Source organism: Argiope bruennichi, chromosome 5, assembly GCF_947563725.1.
Source record: "Argiope bruennichi chromosome 5, qqArgBrue1.1, whole genome shotgun sequence".
In the NCBI taxonomy this organism is placed as follows: domain Eukaryota; kingdom Metazoa; phylum Arthropoda; class Arachnida; order Araneae; family Araneidae; genus Argiope; species Argiope bruennichi.
In genome coordinates, this window is record NC_079155.1 from 61,704,497 (window position 1) to 61,725,542 (window position 21,046).

At 28.2% G+C, this 21,046-nt stretch overlaps 1 protein-coding gene across 1 annotated transcript in view; it reads left to right on the top strand.

Moving 5' to 3' along the window:
* The window catches only part of LOC129968939 (LIM/homeobox protein Lhx3-like), a 130,016-nt gene that overhangs the window by 89,430 nt on the left and 19,540 nt on the right, over nt 1-21,046 (top strand). The window lies entirely within an intron of this gene.

The window sequence follows — 21,046 nt, forward strand, 5'->3', positions numbered from 1 at the left end:
AAAGTCTTAAAATACATATAAATTTAGATTTCGCTATTTCTTTCAGCTATCCTTTTATTGACTAAAAAAATCGTTCCTAATGTCATTTAAAGCATGTTTCCAATTTTGATTGTATGTCTGTCTCTAAAAGGGCAATAATGAGTGACGATTAGAGTGGGCACCATATTATACAGTATAGCATATCTTGACAAAGTCCTTTAGTAGTAATAAAATTAATACCTTAACATGATATTTGGTTAATAATGCAAGCATGATTGCTCAGATACTCTTGTTCTCCTTTCAAAAGTTCAGCCAAGTTCGAATAGCTGTCATTTCTTTAAATGGATCTCGTTATACATTTATTAAGTTGTAACAACAAGGAATGAAATAAAAATCAATCTAACGTCTAAAAACAATAATTTATTTCTAATGTTTAGCATCAACTGCAATATTATCTTAGAAGCACGTTTTATGATCTATGCATTCGAACATGTAATTACTTTCTTAAAAGTTATTCGTTTTTCAAACACAATCACTCGCAAGGCAGCGATCAAATTAATCACTGTCATGTATAGTACAAACTGGGTGCGGGGATCGGAACGAGCTTTTAATTCGAGCTGGCCAAAAGAGCAACCTCCCATATGCTGCGGGTCCAAAAAAAGGCGACAGATGCGTGGCGTGGACGAGAGTGCTGAGGGGGTTGAGGGGTTACCGAGTAAATAGTGAACGTGATGATACGTCTGTCGGACTGATGCAGACCGCAAATAGTGAAGGTGACGACCATTCATCCATTCGTGAGAGATGGGCCGTTCTCCGACAAGAAAGCCATGACTCACTTTACTCAAACATTCATAAACCTGTATATTTCGAATGTTAAAAGGGACAGACGTTATGTGTGGAATAAACTAAGCTGTTTCCTTTATAATTCGCTCTAGATATTTTGTTTGAAGTAATATTGTTGAAATGCAGTTTATTTATTGAGAATTTTGGAATAAGTTATAGATATTGTCCCAAATATCGCAGTTAAGATAGATTTTTTTTTATTTAAAAAATAGTTGTTGTTTTTTAAATTAGGGATCCTGATCTGCAATGGAATCGCGAAAATGTACACTTCAAAGGCTTCCTTAAGATTTTGCAATGCTGATTGCCAAAAATGAATTCGAAAATTATTTCGGATTAAATAATTTCACTAAAATTTTAAAAATAAATGTACTTATTGAAGATTGGATCTGTTTATTTATTTTTTACTTTTTTTATTCTTACAAAATCTCTCTCTCTCTACACACACACACACACACACATATATATATATATATATATATATATATATATAAAATGCTAGCATACGTGGAACCGAAATCGAGATTATTATTAATTATAGAATGGCAACAGTCAAATATAAACTTAACGTTATATGAATTTCAGACTGCTTTATTCATTGAACTTTTTTATAACTGTACTGAATCAAACGCATCTCTTAGCTAATCAGTGGAGTTGCAAAATATTATTAGAAGTGTTCTGAAGATAGTTCGCCATGTCACTAAAGAGAACATTCAGACACAGAAAAGAAGATATAAAAGAAATTAAGAAATAGGCTTCAAATAAAAAAGATTCAATCTAATACAAAAGTAGGCTTAACCGTTGTCAGATAAATAATCGTGATAAAACTTAATGCACGGTTTCTCGCCAAGCACATTAAAAAAACTCTCTAAAGATCTGCAATCCTGAGTGTATACCAAAAATTCTAACAAACGGCTTTTAAAGTTGCAATCAAAAATTATCATAATTATATTTGGCGAAACATCGCTCGAAAAATTTTCAATTTTGGCGCCCGTATATTAATCTTAGGTCTAACCGTAATCTCTATGACTTGCTTTAGGAAATTTATACTCGTATCTTCCAAAACAATTTTCTTGTAAAAAGTACTTTTTTGTTTAATCTTAAAACTAAAAATAAAATACCTTTTTAATGATATAAATTTCATTTTCGTACAATTTTTTGTTTAATTTTAATAATATTTTTCATTCAATTTAATACATTATGAGAAAAAATGTTTTTCGGGATTCAAACTCTCCATCAAAACATTCAAGCACGTGCTTTTGCCAATCATACAATCCATTGTAGGATTTTCATTTCCGTTTTTATTTCGTAATATATACGATTTGTAAATTGCAGTAAACTGTTTTAATTTAATTCATGTGCTTCAGTCACATTAAATAACTAGGTCAATTTTTTTTAAAAAATGCATCCTATGTTAATAATTTAACAGCTTAATGAGTTAATAATCTGGGTGAAAAACTGGTCGCCAAAGGCGGCTAGTTCTATCATAATTATGGCATCTAAAAGGAAATGTTAAATCTTCCTCTAATTCAAAGGCATGGTAATAAAACTTTCAATGCTCATTCCGAGAAGTATGTCATTCATAAAGAATCCATGAATACTGAATGAGTTATATCTTTCGTATATTGAAGCATTTTTGAAAAAGTGTCTTTAATATTTATGACAATTGCTAGACTTGCAAATATATTTTTAACTCATCAAGATAATATAAATTTAAGCCCCAAGTAATATAATTCAATAAATGCTGAGAAGAATTTTTTTTTAAGATGCAAAAATATTCATTCATGAATCTAATATCAGTTGCAGGTACTGGTGTATTCTTTACGGATATCAAAATAAAATATGCATTAAAGAATATTCAATTAGACAATTATTATTTTGAGAACTGTAAAAGCAAAAATAATCTTTTCTATTATCAAATACTTTCAACATTTAAATGATATTAAGCAATGACAACATTTTCATTTCACTACTTAGCTAAATATTATATTGTTCACAATAAAATAAAGTACATTCTGCAATAAAATAAATTACTTTTATCTCTTTCGATATCTTTAATTATTCAGCGCTAAAGTAAAACTACTTAATTTTTAAATTTAAGAATAAGAGGATAGATTTTCTTAAAAAGCCCTGAATAATTAATTGGAACAACAAATCTTTAATGTTTTCCGACTGTAATTCCGTTTCATTTCTTTGAACGGTCATGAAATGTTAAACATGTGTTCTAATTGCTAGCGTATTTTTGAGGGAAGAGAGAAATGTTACATTTTGTTTATTTTAATTGTTTCATCATTTAACAAAGAGACTAAAGAAAAATGCATTATTAATTTTACAAATATATGTATAGTAATCCATTATTAATTATATTTTTGTTGATTCTTTTTCTTTCAACAATTATATTTTATGTTTTTAAATCTCTCTATCAAAGATATGTTCATACAATATTTTAAGCAGGAGTTTTCAATCCAAAAATTATATCTTATAATTTCATAAATCTGGTACTGAACTAATGGAAAAATATTTTTAAAAGTTATACTTCTAGTTACTTTTTTACTTCAGTTGCTGGCTTTAAAACCTGTCCATTGATATGTTTTAATTTGTTGATTATATAATTCATTAATATTTTTTAAAGAAATTACAGTAAGAAGTTGATCAAATTATATGTTTCTCTTAAATCTTTTACTTAAACATATGGAAATTATTTGTATTAAAAGAAATAAAGATACACAAAGACTATGATCTCTATATGAAAAGAATAGTTTCATCTTTGTATAATAAAGATGAATATCTGCTAGTATGTCTTTTATATAAATGTGTAATTTTCGTCCGATCTTGATGAAATTTTGGATATAGGTGCTCTTCAAAAATAAGAAAAAAGCCACTTTTAGTTAACTTTTTGAAATCGAGACTAATCAAAATATAATCTAATTAAAATTTTAGTTGGCTTTTTGGTGTTTTCCAAGTATAGCAGCAGAAAATATTACCTCACAAAAATGTTTTTTACTCTGTCTTAAAACTCCAAAAATCATCTCTTTAACAATATCAATTTCGTTTTCGCATATTTTTTTATATTTTAATAATTTTGAAAAATTAATTGTACTATCTCTAGCAAGTAATTTTACTTAATCGCATACATAGTATAGAATCGTCAAAAAATTCGAAATTGAAATTTTGACGAATTTTGACGAATTCCTATGTTTAATAAACATATTTTATGAAAATGCCTGTCTGTCTGTGACAAAGATAACTCAAAAACGCTTTGAGCTAGTCTGTTGAAATTTGGTATATGGTCTTTACCACATTTACAGATTTCTGTCAAATTTTGAGTAAAATCTATTCAGAATGTCTGGTAATTCGAATATAAGTTAACACGATGCTTATAAAAGGAAGAAAGCTAGATAGATAAAATTCGGTATACAGATTCAACATCTATAGTGTAGACAACTCTCAAATTTTGGGACAAATTTAATTATGGATTGACTGTCTGTCGGTCTGCATTTTCATAAACATGTAAATGTGATAATTCAAAAACGCAATGGTTTAAATATATCAAATTTTCTGACTACAAGTGAAGTTTTGTGTCAAATTTTTGTTTCAATCGGCTAAAAAAAAACGTATCTAAGACAAAAATTCGATTTTTGGATACTATTAACGCGTGAGAGGAATGAATTGCCAAATAACTCGCCAAAGATGACACGATAGATTCAATAAAAATGCTAAATCCATGCCAAAAGCATATATTTCATAACTATTGTACGCCTATAAGGCATTCTCTGGCATGACATGTTTATTAGAAAGTATGCGAGAAAACTTTGGGAAGACCACTTTCGTTGATTTTTATTATGATGAAATCCATTTTTCCTTCCAACCATTATTTTATCTATGTTAAAATTAATGTAAAAATTAATTTCTTTAGATTAACTCTAAAGTAGGATTTTCACTTCCAATCTTATATTATACTACGTACTCTTTCTTATTTGTAGAACTCCCCGTGTTTAATCATCACCGAATACACGTATTTAATGCATCATCTCCGAGCATTAGTGACTTATTGGTTGAAACTCCCTGCTTAATATTTTACATTTCTGAAAACAATGGGCTTTTATCGTATTATTTAAATATTGAGGGTTTTTTTTTTTTTTTTTTTTGCATTTTTATTCTTGTTTACTACAGTAAAATTATCGCATTTTAAACTTTGCATTTCATATTTACTGATATCTTAAGTCGTACCAATTGGCCAATAACTTCAACCATAATATTGGTGCAACTTGTCCAAATCTGGCTCTTGCGCCATTAAAAAAAAATTGCATTCGCAATAATTAATAGAAGACAGAATTTATTAAACTTATATTAAATCTCATCAAATAAAAAGACTAAATTTTAACTAAATATATTTCACGTTAATAGTTTAACATCCAAGAATTCCGGGAAGAAAGCAAAAAAGTAATGTCCGACGGTAGCTAGATTATTATACATATTTTAGCGTTTTCAACATTCTCCTAAATTTAAAATCGATATTGGCATTATTTCGATCTTCATAAACTTTCAATTATGAGAAGTTTGCTTCGAAGTCCTTCAGAAGACCAATAAATTTTTCGAAAATCTTTCACCACAGATCGTGCCTTCGATGCATCTGCGTGATGCGAATACACAAGCCATCGATAATTCAAATAGTTTCCTTGAGTAATTGGCCAACTTCCGTAATTGGTCACTTTGCAAAGTTATATATTTGCCTTGGCTCTCATGAATACGAGGACTATTTATCAGCAGGTTTTAAAGCCACAAGGCAGCAGTCATCCATGATTGGATTCGGAAGGAGAATAATAAAATTTGGGCAAGTAGACGAGCTCACCTTGATGAAAAGCAACCACGATATCGGATAGATGGATTCGGCGGGTCAATTGCTTTTCATTCGGTTTCATGACTCGGGAGCATCTGGGCCCATGACTGATGGTCAATAGCGAGGCTCCATCCTAATGATATTCATGAAAATTCGAGAGAGGATGGTACCGGAAGGGTCCATAACTCTTCCAGTGGCAGAATTTCCACTGATTCCGACTTCTTCCGATGCAGCCAGGGACATGATTTTCTACTTTGCGTATGCAGAATAGATTAGAAACTTTTCTTTTCCCCTTACTTTCCTAGTAATATCATTTGAATTGTTTACCTAAAATCATTTTTTAAATTGCCCCAAGGAACTTTGCACCCGAAATTGAAATTGCTGAATAAAGAATTTTTTTTCTCTTTTGTTTTTTTAGTAGCAAAAAGGCAATAAAAATATATGGAAATTGTTCTTATTAAGTATATATAATTTAAAAAACATGAACTAATTTTTGCCAATTAAGTAATTGTTTCATTTCATTTATCTCGGAAAATATAATATGTCAATCCACGGTTTTATCCAAACACGCGCTTTCATTAAACTGCTTTTAATTGTGTTGCTATTAAATTATCTCACACAACACTTAATATCACACAACTTCTCTAGAGATCATGTGGATCATTTCCTGTTTGGTATAGATGTAGATGGACTGTATTAAAAAACAAAAAGAAAAATGACTGAAATTTACACTGCAATCAATTGGAAAGGAACATACAAATGACAATTCGAAGGCATATTACACGCACTTTAATTAAACTGCTTTTAATTGTGTTGCTATTAAATTATCTCACACCACACTTTCTCTAGAGATCATGTGGATCATTTCCTGTTTGGTATCGTTGTAGATGGACTGTATTAAAAAACAAAAAGAAAAATTACTGAAATTTACACTGCAATCAATTGGAAAGGAACATACAAATGACAATTCGAATACATATAACACAACAAAAAATGATAAAAACTATAATGAAAAATATCTGGAGTACAATAAAACCGGATGAATGAACAAGATAACGTACAGTATTAGTGAAAAAATAAAGCTACTATAAAGAATAAGTGTTAGAGGAGGATTAAAGATATACTATGAACAAAATGAGAGAAGTATTAAAATATTACAAGGAAAAGTCGATAGGGTTAATCTAATTGGAATAATTCTCCATAACCAATGCTGTTAAATTATTAGAGAAATAAGTATTATCAAATCTACATTTTTGACATTTAGTCTTTTTCCCCCTTAAGTAAAATATTCTTTAAATCTGTTATAGCCCAATCAATTCAATGACTTCACATTAATAGAGCTGGCAAAATACTTTTTAAATAAAGAAATTCGATGACGATTTGATAAACAAATTATTTATCATATTACTATTGAAGAATTATAATCTTTATGTTTGTTCAGAGGCAATTAGGATTTTACTTTTGACGATACAAACATACAATAATCGGCTATTTTATATAGAGAATACGGGAATATAGAATATACTTTTATATAGAATATACTTTATATACTCTATTTAAAGAATAAATCGCTGTAAATATTGTTCGGTTCGCATTTTTTTGAAATTGAAGAATGTCCTTTCTCGGTTGTGGATTTTTATTATCTCTTTAGAATTTCCGTTCAGTTGTCTTTTTTTGTTGTTGTTCATTTCAATTAACAAAAGAAATTTTAAAATCAAATTGCAATCGATATAAGTATTCATAAATAATTTCCTTTTAAAATTCTGTTGTAATTAAGTTGAAGCATTATTATACATTTACATTTCAGCAATTGAAATTCTAATTTCTAATGCATGTATTATCACATTTTTTTATGCCGTAAAATTGTTGATACAAACTCTTCCTCTATAGCTTTAAAACTTGCAGTCTTTATTCAAATTCCGTTTTGAGCTTTAAAATTTTTGCCTTTAGTTCCACGCAATACAATTACAAAACTATAATTGAGAGTAGATAATCATAAATATAATCCATTATAACTATGGAAATCAAAACTTTAAAAAATTATTTGTGGGCATGCATCGGGAATCACAGTGACATATTTATTGTTCAAACTGTACAAAACATGAGTAATGATCAGCATCTTCCAAAACATAGTTATTCTTGTCATGAACACAGTTCTCTCAGTTTCGAATTCCTTTTTGAAGGGTTTATCTGCCAACTCAACACCATCGATTCTGATGAAACATAATGCTTCTAGCTATACATTTAACAGACATATCTGTCAACTACGAATAGAAGTGAAAAATCTGTCATTTTGTAAGGATTAGATTCTTTGACTTCCGACAACCATGATGATCCGTGTGAGTGACGTCGGGAGCTCCCAAATTCACCTGCGCGCGAATGTAACGCGTGCGTCATACAAGTTTCAGAAGGGCGTCACCCACCTTTCCCACAACTCCGACCTCCACATTAACCCGGCACGTGACCGTTCACCTGGACAACAGACAGTGAAGAATAAAAGGTCTCGACCCTGCGCATGTCAAAAATCGAGTTAAGACACGTGCGGTGGCATCATGAACCACGTGTGACGTATGAGTGCACTCTACAATGTGTTTGTCTTTCTCAAAATGGAGAAGCCATGCTTTTTGGTTTTGAGTGACTGACCACATAAGTTCCCTTTTTGCTAGGATAATAATTACTGTAGCAAAAACGGAAAACTTTGTGAAGTGTCCAACAACGGAAGTAACAGTTACTGCTATTCCCTTTATTGATTATTTCACAGAATTTATCACCACTATTGCCTTATGTTGATAGGTATATTAAATTAATTAAATAAAACCTGAAAGCAATTTTTTTTAAAATAATGTTCATTTCTTCCATAACTATTGATTTCCGACAAAACTCAAGTTTATCCCTATAATCTTTAACATTAAAATTGATATGTGACAGAAGTATAATGGGTTACAATTATTAATTAATAATACAAATGCTTGTCCACTTTTTAATTTAAAAAAAACAAGCGCGGAAATATTGGATACTTAGATACTTGGATCCTGCATTGAACAGCCATAGTTTTCAACTATAATTCAAAACTGTCATTCAGAGAAGTTATAATTTGATATATAATTAATGCAGAATTCTTAAATATCTCAATCAAGAGTCATCATTAACATCTTCCAAAAGCAGAAGATGTCTAATGAGATAGCAAAGAAAACTATTCAGTTAAGAGGACTTATTGAAAAAAAGTAAAGAAAATCTTGTCTTGTGCGAAATAAATATTTACTTGATGGTTTCGATACACTAAACACTATTAGAAGAGAAAAAAAAATCACTATAATTAAAGTAAAAACTTTTGTTATGAAATAAAATGAAGAATTTTTTTTAATTCTTATATATTGTTTATTATATATCTTTTGCTAATATGTTAAGATAATATTTCTTTAACGCTTTTCAATTTATAATTTGATATTGCTTTTTTAAAATGACGTTCCACATATTAAGCATGTCTTATGGAAGTAAAAATTCTTATAAATTAAATTTTTGCCCTTCTGCTTTAAATTTGATTTAAATTTAAATGCAATAGTTGTTTAGAATACTTATATTTTATTACGCTTGAAACTTTTATGTGATTTTAATACGAAAATAAACTAAGAAAGTTAATCTGACATAGAAGAAATATTAATATCTTATCTCTTAATTCCCATTCTTTTCTGAATTCTTCGAACGAAAAAACAGTTATTTGAGAATACCTTTAAAGATAGTAGCCGATAAATGCTAAATTTCTGATTTACACATGATAAATCTTTAAGTATTTTCTTCAGTTTTTTGATATTATTACATGTAAAATATGATTTTACATTTTAAAAAAAGATCTGTCCTCATGATTTAAATCACTGCGTTTTGCTTTAAGTTGTTTTAATTGAAGAATTATAACAAAAATCGGAAAGACCATATTTATACTTTCTATTGTATTTTCTTTTAATTATTACTAGCCTCTGGGCCCCCTGCTTCGTCTGTATCTATTTGATCTATATTTTTGTAAAAAAAAGCAAAACGTATATACTCCAAAATCATATAGTTTTTATATTCAACGCATAAAAGATTTAAACCTTAACACTCTACTTATTTACTATTCTAAATTATGCGGATAAAAGATATTTTTACCGTCAATGTTTGGATTATTTATGTTAAGATTTGAGTTCCCACTCTCGAATTTTCATAAATGTGGGGAAAATATGGTGTTCCTAGGCTCATAGTAGCGTTTTTAAGAGTTTCATTTTAACTTAAAAGATTAACATTGTCAGGAAAAGGCAACCTAAAGGCTTCTTAGTCTCAGATACTTAATCTCTCTGTCTTTTTTTATATATTTATTGGTAGTGATTTCTCTCATCAGAAAAAAAAAAGGCTGTCATTTTCTAATGCCAAGAAGTCAAATTTAATATATGTTAAAATAACTGAGTGACCAAAAAAATGGCAAATGGCAAAATGCTTCATTTCTTTTTCTTTTTTTTTTTTTTTTTTGAGAAAAATTTTGAAAGACTATATTGATTGTTGATCATACTTGTTCTAGTTTTTATTGTCTTCTATGAATTGGATATTTCGAACAATGCGCGAGAATATGGTCAATGTCATTTTTCGGTTATAGGAGAGGCAATAAGGATTGTTATAAATTCCAAGTAAGGCTGAAGTAATAACCATTCAGGGTACTTAGATTTGTTTTCTCTTTTATTTTTTACACATGGAGAAACGGGATTTTAAGACAGGAAATCCTTAAGAGTTTCTTGATAATTTTTATTTTTATAAGTTTGGTGTACATAATATGAAGCGATATTTTTTTAGTAATATGTAATAGTATTTTCAACTGCAATTCTTTCAAAGTATGGGGCTGGCTCCACCACTGTTTTAGAGAATGAAATCAGCTTTCCATTCCATAAAATACTTGAATGCCTTGAAATCAAAACTAATGTGGTCTTTTGATTTAATTTTACTCTAATTGGACTTCTCTTGGTTATTTTATGAATAATTACCAGTGAAATGAATGAATAACTTTTTAAGGATTGACAGACATAAAAGCTGACTGTCACTTTTTTTTTCTGGAATTGAAAGGCCATTAATGGCTTGGCAAACAGCTAAAGCTTTTACCATAAGTTGAAATGATTAAAATTAATTCGATTATTGGAGGATTATAATAATAAGACATTTTAAAATCTTTAATAGAATTTAATATAATTCAATTACAAAATTTTGAGAACCTCACATAAACAATTTTCATGAAGTAAAATACAATGGAACGATTGGGAATGTATTTTTTGACTGAGTTTATTTATTGTGGAAATGTTTTTGGTTTGGTTAAAATTTTATTATCTACATTCACACGCATTTACAAGCTCTTATATAGACATAATTGGCCACAATAAAATTTTAAAAATACTAAGATATGAGAGAAATTAAGTAAAAAAAACCTCAAGAAATTTCAATAATTTTAAAAGGAAGCATTTACAGATGAATTACGGCAAGCACGCATTAAAAGAAACTACATAACAATGATAAACTGCATAAACATTGGAACTAGTAAATTCAATTCAACTTTTGTAAAAATATGTAAAAAAAGAGAGAGAATAAAAATTTAGGAAGAAAGGAATTTAACTTCAATATTGGCAAAACCATGCCAGAAATAGATGTAATTAAACAGAAAATGGGTTTAATATTCCAACGGAAAAAGAAATAAAATGTATTTGAATTAAGATTGAAACACAATTAAGTATAACCAAAGAAATAGTTATACAGAAATGAAACTTATGTCACTAAAAGTTAATTTTTAAAAAATTTTAGGATGATGTAAGTTTAATTTTTTGTGCAATTAATTGTTTAGAAGGTGTAACGAAAAATGTAAAATCTTTTAATACCCGTTTCGACCACTTTGAAGGATTGTAGAAACCTGTTAATAGCTCATTAATACTTTCCAATTGCTAAGAAACGTGGGTACCAAATTTCATTTAATTCCAACAAGGGGTGTAGAAATTTGCCAATAAAATATCGATCTGGTCTTGTTATGATCAAATTTTAGGGGCAAAATAAATATCGCAATATTCTACAGACGGGTCTGCAGAATTTCATGCTTGGGGATCGTAACATATTTAATCTATTCTAAATTAATTGGCGTTTAATAATGTTTTCATCTGGTGGACAAGTTTCGAAAACTGGATTCAGAGATGATAAATGCTTTTGCTTAATGACAACCGGTAATATACTGACGTGGTCCAAATGATGTCCACAATGCATCGGCTGAGAGAACATGCGTCGACAACACAGAAATGATGGAAACGGTAATATAGGCGCAAACAAACAAACGCCTCGTAAACGAGTTTAGGCGTTTTTGGCTTGATTCCTCGTCGCCTTTCTGTCCACGATAAGAGAGTTAATGATCCAGCTGCTCTAGGCAAACCGATAATAATCCTCTCCCTTGGGAGCATCCCGCTTAAATGAGAAGTTTCGGAGATAAATTGGTGGCCTCACGTCAATAGCGACTTCATGCTCGGCTTGAAGTCTCACTTTAATATATGCTGGGTTCCGCCCATTTTTCCTGCATCGATCATTGATAAATCGGATCATTTTATGACGAGAAAGGTAGAAATTTATTTAAATATTACAGACATAATAGTTTATATTTTCTGGACAGCTAAACAAGACAATGGATTATAAATGTTATGATTCAATAAAAAGTTCAACACAAAAATTCATATTGTGTATTCTATGACATTTTTTATAACTACAATTCTTTGTCACCCAATTAAAAAAAAAGATACAGAACGAAAGTATGTTTTTGAAAGTCAAAATTATAATAAGAAGGACACTCTTCTAGTCATAGAATCTTTGGTAATTAAATAATCAATACATATCCAGCAGACTGGTTTAATTTCAATAATTTTTACAACAAAGATCAATAATATTACATTTATTCAAAAATGTAATATATAACGTATTGTACGTTATATAAAATTTACAATAACGTAAATGTACGTTTTGTTTGTATCATTTTACATATTTTCTAAATTTGATTTTTATAACCATTTTTTAATTTCTGAATTTGATTATTTCTTTTTGATTATTTTTTGGCCAAAAACATTTTTAATTTATAGTTTTTGTTTTCAGTGTGAAATTATATAGTTTTTAAAAAATATTAGGACACAGGGTTTATTTTGTTAAATTAAAACATTTTTTTTTAATTAGAGAAACAGTATTAGAAGTCAGAAACTTTCTTTTTTTAAAATTTTATTTTAGTAATTTCCTTCTCTTAATTAAAAACCTGCCAACAACAACATTTTTCTTGTCTTCCAGAAACCCTTCCAACTTAAAGAAAACCCATTATTATTTAAAAAATTGTATCAATTCTATTTAATTTTGAATCTTAACATTTACTTGGAGTAAGTTAGTTATTTGACTAACTTTCTGTCACTCTAAACAAAATTTGTAAAAACAAGGAGTGTTCACAGGCAAATACAACAAAAATAACTTTCATATATGCTACCAAAGACGAACAAAAATTCATTTTCTATGACGAAAATAAAAATGGATAAAAAAGTATCCTTCTTATTTAAAGAGATTATCAGTTTTTAGAGACACGCATTGATCAATGCTTTTCGCTTGCACAGATATTTCAGAAATTTTTAACAAATAAATAAAAATAATAAACAAAGGTTAGACATACATCGTAGAAAAAAATCCTTTTCGCTATAAAAAACGAATTCGGAATGGGCCACTTCAAATTTTCTTTGTACGTGAATTATGGAAAAGAAATCGATAAACCAGATAAAATTTTCAATTCAGATTTAATGAAATGCACTTTTGTAATAGTACAACAAACCAGTTGAGTGGATAACATGCACAGATATGATAAGTATATCATAGCATCAACATTAAATCTTTGGACTTAAATGTTCAAATGACTTGATGTCCAAAGTTCATATGTTATTATTTACACTGGTGTATTGTTTGTCTATTGTATATTTGTATTACATTAAATCTGTGTTGAAGATTGAATTAGGTATACCTTTTCTTTCACATAATTCAATTTTTACGTTTATTTACGAGATATTTTGTATACATGCATACGAACGAATTCCAGATTCTGAATACCTAAACTGAAAATCTGAAAGGATTGGAAAATTCTTGCTTTAATATACAGGTTATGAAATCTTTGTTGTTGTTGTTTATAATGGCACTTGCCATGCACAAGCTCGCTGACGAAGTCAGCGATTTTAAGCCAAGGGAGCGTCTCTTGTTTTCAGTAGCGCCAACTAGGGCCAAGAGTACGTCTTAGCTACTCACACATCTCATTCGCTTGCACAACCCCTTTTTATAAGGGGGCACATTCACACATCTCACAGAGAGAACGGAGGAAGAACAACCATGCCCGTACCGGGACTTGAACCCAGGACGCCCAGAACACGGGGAAGACGCGCTACCCCTATGCCAGGACGCCAGCAAATGCAACGTTGAAATCTTTTCATTGTGGAATCACCGTGTCCTTAATTTTTTTTTTAGTTCAGCAAATAGGGCAATGAATAGAGAAATAGTGATTTGACTTTCGCTTTTAATCAAAATAGCACCAACGGAGGAAAAAGTGAAATGCGTTGTTTGATTCCATGAATTCAAATCGAACGTTCTGTTCATTGTCATTTTTGGGTTTATGTAAGGGATAGGGTGTTTCAACTTCAGTTGAAGGTATTGATACGCTCATAGTTAGGATCACCGGTGATATATATAGTATGACAACCGAAATATTGGACAATAAATGTCGAGAAATGAAAAACTTCCTTGAAATTCTTCCAGTTACCAAGAATATTCACTATCAAATTTATTACTTTTTATTTATAAACGTTTTTGCAATATATCGAAAAAACCATATGAAAAATTAGAAAAAGTTTAGTGTGTGTGTGTGTGTGTGTGTGTGTGTGTGTGTGTGTGTGTGTGTGTGTGTGTGTGTGTGTGTGTGTGTGTGTCAGACCATCAGAAAAAACTGCTAATATTTTGTACATTATTAAACATGTAAACCTGCATTTTTCATAATCTTTCTTATTTGATCATCCTTTTCAGAAGTGCGCTGGATTATTGACTCGATTATGAATCCATAGAATACTTTTTAATATTATTGTTAAAGTATTAAAATAATATTTTTTGAACTATATATAGTTTTTACTATGTAATTAATATTTCTTCCAGTTCAAGTGTAATCAGGGAAGATTTTATGACCACTTTATATTGTAAACACCAAATAATTTTGATTTCAGCAGAATTTTTAAGTTCCGCTATTATAAATTAAACAATTAGAAACTGCACCTGTTGATTGCTTATTTTTAATTATTCGTTACCACTCTTAGATATTAATGAGATTAAGAACTATTCTCTTTGGTTTGATTTTACAGTACTTGTTAATTTACAGAACTTTTTACAGAACCTTTTCGTCCGTACTCCTTTGTTTATCAGCCAGTTGCGTTTCCTATTATTCGTTGCTGAATAACCTGTTTCAATTTTTTGAAGGAACTTAATTTTTCACTCGAGAACTATTAGTATTCTTATTGGCTCTTAAGTGTCATATACTTGGGAACACGAGGAATATAAATTTGCATTTCACTTGCTATGACATTGGCATTGACGGAATTGGATACTACAAAAATGGATACAACTGAAATGCTCTCCCAACTAAGCCACGGCGATTGCTAGTTATTCTTATATTATATTATATATACTTCGGACTGGAAAAAGATTCCATATAATGCAAATAATTCCATTTTATGATGTAAGTGATTATTTTTTATGAATAATCATATGAATTATGAAATATATTGATAATTTTTAATGCTATTTTCTTGTTTTATTAGTTATATTTGGTAAAATAATCTTAATACACTAACATCTGAAACAAAAATAAAAAATTCTTGTTTTTTGCAACTAAAACTGACGAAATTATTTAGGGTTTTTGTTGTTGTTGTTGCTGTTTTGTTATTTTAAATGAACCCCGAACAAATGCAGCCTGCTAAAGCTGTAATATAAATTATCTAAAAGCGTCTGAAATAGTAATATTTAAATTTTTATACATTACTCAACTTTAATTCCAGAAGCGTGAAACTTTTTGTTTGTTTATTTAAAAAGTAAATAGGTCAGAAATATTTTACTAAATGTGACTAAAAGGACCAGCGGATTGTATAGAAATTTAAACCTCCACATTTTTCTGTAGTATTTTTATTGGCTATTAATATAAAACATAATAATTCTTTATTCATTTAGATTTTTAATCCAACTGGTACAGAAATTAGCTACTGGACGATTAGAGTAAGCACGTTATGTTTGGATCATTTATATGACATCATTCCTTAATGTAGCCTTTAGTTTAAAAAATTTTAACTTCCATTTTTTTTAAAAATTCTCTACCGAATTCTAATAGTGTACTAATTAAGGTACTTTGCATCTATGCATTTTTTAAAAGCTCTTTTGGAATCTGAAGTACGTTAAAGTAAATTCGACCTGTTAGATTAAAATAGTTTACCTTGACACAGAGTAATTCAAGAATTCATCGTAAATTTTCCCGTTTCTTGGTTTTTCTTCTCTTCATATTTTTCTTTTATGGCTCTATTAACATTATAATACATGATTTCTCAGTTATTATTTTTATAATGTGAAGCAATTATGCTTTATGCTTTGTATATTATATGATAAATTATTATTTAAGACTGACCCAAATTTTCTCGTTATTCCCATATAGATACATATTAAAATTCATATCTGAACCTTAATTTGCTGTATCCAAAATTACAATCGTCAGATTTTAACAACAGAAGTTATGTTGCTGTATCGTTCTATATATTAGGGTTTCTTATTAATATTTAAATAGTTTTTTTATGAAATCGGTAGTATTACTTTGCTGATGAGAAGCAGAATTTTTCTCTGCCGGTGAAAAGGAGGGCTTCTGAAGCTTTTATTGAATCTTTAAAATTTAAAAATAAAAATTAATCTTTAAATATAGGAATAATTATACATTTATGGGTGTTTTCTTTACAGTGTCAATAAGCACAAAACTCTTCATCATAGCTTGTAATTATACAAATTCAGAAAAAAAAAGTTACTAATCAATGAGAGGGAAAAAGCTATCATTTTTATTAAGCAAAACTATGATTTTTTTATTGATTGAAATAAAAAAGAACCACTCTAACGTTTTCGAAAGTGTTGTCGTTAAAATGTGCACACCTAACTCTCTTTCCCCTCATTGTCACTATTCAACTATGCAAAGTTTCTGTAACAACTGAAACTGCTTCTAAAGATTTTTCTTCAGATTTACAACTTATTCTAACCTATTCTTGAGCAATGTTCAGACTTTTAGAAAATGCAATATGTCTTAACTGTTTGTAAGCTAAATAAAATAACTTTTAAAAACTAATATTCATTTCTAAGTAGATGTATGCGCTAAAAGAGAAATTCCTTTTCGATAAAGCATTAATTATTTGAGGACTTTATCCTAATAGTTTATTTAATGCATTGCTTATTTGTTATAATACCCATCGTTTGCTCGGTAGTAATATCTTTTCAACTTTAATATTTTTATCGTTAAAACTACTTTTCATAAAACATTATAATGCGCAAAAATAATTTTATCATTTAACATCTTTATTGAATTCTGATGTCTACCTCAATTAAAATTAGAATATCAATTGAACTAGACGATTTAAAAAAAACGATGGTTAATTTTCTCCATAAGTCATTAATATTTTTTATTGGTATTGCAAAATGTGTTCACAGATACTGAAGTATACGAAAGGTTGTCTTCGTTTGAGTGATTGACTTTAGTATTAAGCATGGTTAAATCACTACTTTAAAACCAATAAAAACTTTTGTCAAAAGATGTATTAAAATGAAAAATGAATTTTAAAAAAACGTTAATATAGTAAATCAAAGTATAAAAAGACAATATTTTTGTTAATTTTCTAATTCATTAAATTGAATATTTTAATTCTTGCATTTTGAAAAGTTCACAGCATTTTTTCTAGTGTCTTGTATAATGTGCACAAAATTTGGTTGAATTTGACCCTGCTGTTTAAAAGGAGATGTGAAACATACATATACACTTCCATATATACATACATAGTAGTAACGAACTTTATTTATAAGAAGATTATGCTGCTTCGTACGCTTATCTATAACCTTTCTTTAAATTTTCTTTCTTTAATCTTGCATCATAGTAAAAGCAACATTAATGCTGCTTTCCTTTACGATTTGTTTTATTTGATTGGTTTTATTGATTTATATTATTCCAAATATAAAAAAAGATAAAGAAATTGTATAAAATCATGACATCAGTAGTAAAATCATGACATACCCAAAACCATAAATACGGAATTTCGAAATATTACTGTAAAAAAAAAGATAAGATTAAACTCGTTTTTATGCATTTTAAAAAAATACATAAAAATACATTTAATTTATGTATTTTAAATCAAATGTTTGCTATTAGAAATCAACTATTCTTTTCAAAGTTGTTCAAACTGCATATCGTAGTATTTATCTCTCTTTTTTTATTTAAATAACTTAAAACCAATTATTTCTTACTTAAATTCTTATCCAATTGCATTTCAAAAGAAAAAGCCAAAACAATTTCATTGAAAAATATAATATTTTATCCAGAAAAAATATTAAATGTGTTTATTTACAAATGAATGGTACTTCTCTGGATTTATATAAATACAAATTTAGACATTCTCCTCCTGTGTAAAAAAGAAAAGAAAACAAAAATGTTCAAAGACTGAAAGACATGTTAGACAGGTTAATAATTTGCAAAATTGAAATGAAACAAAACTTCTTATCTTGGGAAATATGAATAAAGCAATAAATATAATGAACTCATTTTTTTAAAGAAAATCAAAAGTTATGTGAGAAAGACTGAGATTGAGTAGAAGTGGGTAGCAAAAAAAAAAAAAAAAAAAAAGTCAAATGTTTACAATAAGAAATTTTATTTTATATCACATCAGATTTTTTTTTTATTTAATAAACTGTCACAAACTATTTCAGTTTCAGTTTAAACCAAAGAAAAAAATAATTAAATCGCTTTTGTAAAAAAAAAAAAAAAAAAAAAAAAAAAAAAATTGTGGTTATGCGCATTTACATCGACCAAATTTTGCAATAAAATTATTCATAGTTCCTAACATGGTAATTAGTGAATGAAAATAAAAGATTAATTAAATAATTCCATTCAATTATTTCAGCACATTTAAGGAAATGAAGATTTGAAATAAATGAAATATCATCTATTCTAGTCACACGCTGTACTTCAATTAAATGAAAATAATTTGAAATTTGCATTAAGCGACTTTTAGGATTAAACTCTGTTCAATCTTATTATTATCTCGTTTCATTGCGCATTAATTTCTGCTTCATAATGGGATATTTTATTCTAGCAACTGGATTGTCAAAATCTGGATTTTATGTTTCTATGATTATTTGCATACTGAAACAAATTTTATTTAATTACTTTTTTTGAAAATTTAAAAAAAAATGAATAATTTCTTTTTATTAAAATTTCTCGTGCATAAACAACTTTAATATTTTAGACTCTTGGAATTAAAAAAAGAGTTCATTTGAATTAGTAGAAGAAAATATCAGTTTTATACGCTGCAGATTTTATATATATATATATATATATATATATATATATATATATATATATATATATATATATATATATATATATATATATATATATATATATATATATATATATATACAAAAGTATATATATACAATATATATACAACCAAAACTAAGACTTGCTCTCTTAACTATCCTTATTTATTCCCAACAGTTAAATTTCATAAAAATCCATTAAAATTCAGATTCGTAACCTGTAGCACTGGTAGTTATAATTACTATACGGGTAAACATTTCTTTAAATACTTAAAAATTATCCTGGACAAAATAAAAAATGAAGACAACTTTATTATTTCTAGTAACAAAGAAGTATTGGATTTTCTTAAAGATAACAACATTAATAAACTTAATACTTTTGATTTCGAAAATTTATACACTAATCTACCTCATGAAAAATTAATAAAGGTCTGCACTTTCATATATGACGAATATTTAAATGAAAATATCATTCCTAAAAATAACTGGCTTGAGTTATGTAATTTTAATATTACTGAAAATTACGTGTTTAATGGTATTAATTTTTATAAACAAGTCAAGGGCATTCCAATGGGGACAGCTTTCTCAAGTGCTTTAGCTAATATTTTCCTGCATTACTATGAGAAAAAAATAATTAAATATAATTTAATAAACGGGTGGAGATATATTGATGACCTACTTTTGATTAACTTCGACAATACTAATATTATTACTAATTGCTATCCAAAAGATTTAATTCTAAAAGATACAAATATAAATCAACTTGAGGCTACCTTTCTGGATTTAAAAATCGAAATTGCTAATGATAAAACAATAGTTGGTATATACGATAAAAGGGATGATTTCAACTTTAAAATAACAAAACTATGTAACTACCATTCCAATCTAAACTCTAAAATTTTCAAAAATCTAATTTTCTCACAAGTTAACAGGATCAAAAGGGTTTGCAATAATAAAAATTCTTATATTGAAGCATCAAATATCCTCCTTAAAAATTTAATTAAAAATGATTTTCCTAGAAATTACTGTAATGTCAATTTTTTAATTAAACAAGGTATGGTTTGGGATTAATCTTTTGGCTTAAATAAAAATAGAACTTTACTTGCATATTGGATCACTCAATAGATGGCGCTGGGTGCCTACCTCTGTTTACATAATTTACCGTTAACTTTTAAAAACAGGAAATCACAATCGATTGTTTAAAGTTTCCTTCACTGTTGGATGGTATGTTCTGGCCTTTTCGTTTTTAATTTTAATTTTAATTTTAATGCTGTTTTTGTTTTTATTGTTTTGTTTTTATTGTATTTTTACTTTGTGGTTTTTTCTAATTTGTTATTTTGTATTTCCTTTCTGTTAAAATGGTATATCTCTTGAGCATAATTTCAGGGGATTTTCGGGTCACGAGGAATCATTATTAGACTTATGTCTGTATGTCCTCACAGAAAAAATCCCTTTATTTGAATCCCTGCCTGAGGGTGACCCTTGAAAAAGTCTTCAGGCCGGATTCTTTTTTAATATTTTTTTAATAATTTTTTGGTTTAATTTTTATTTGATTTTTGTTTTTCCTATTAACTTGATTCTAATACTTTTGTATCAATTCATCTGTGTTTTAGAAGTAGCTGCAATTGCGCTCTCTAAATACTATGAAGTTCCTTTTTGGTTTTAGTTTAAATAGGTAATAAATTTTAGTTGCGATTTCGAAACTGTTTTGTTTCGTTTTCATTTTAGTTTCGTTTT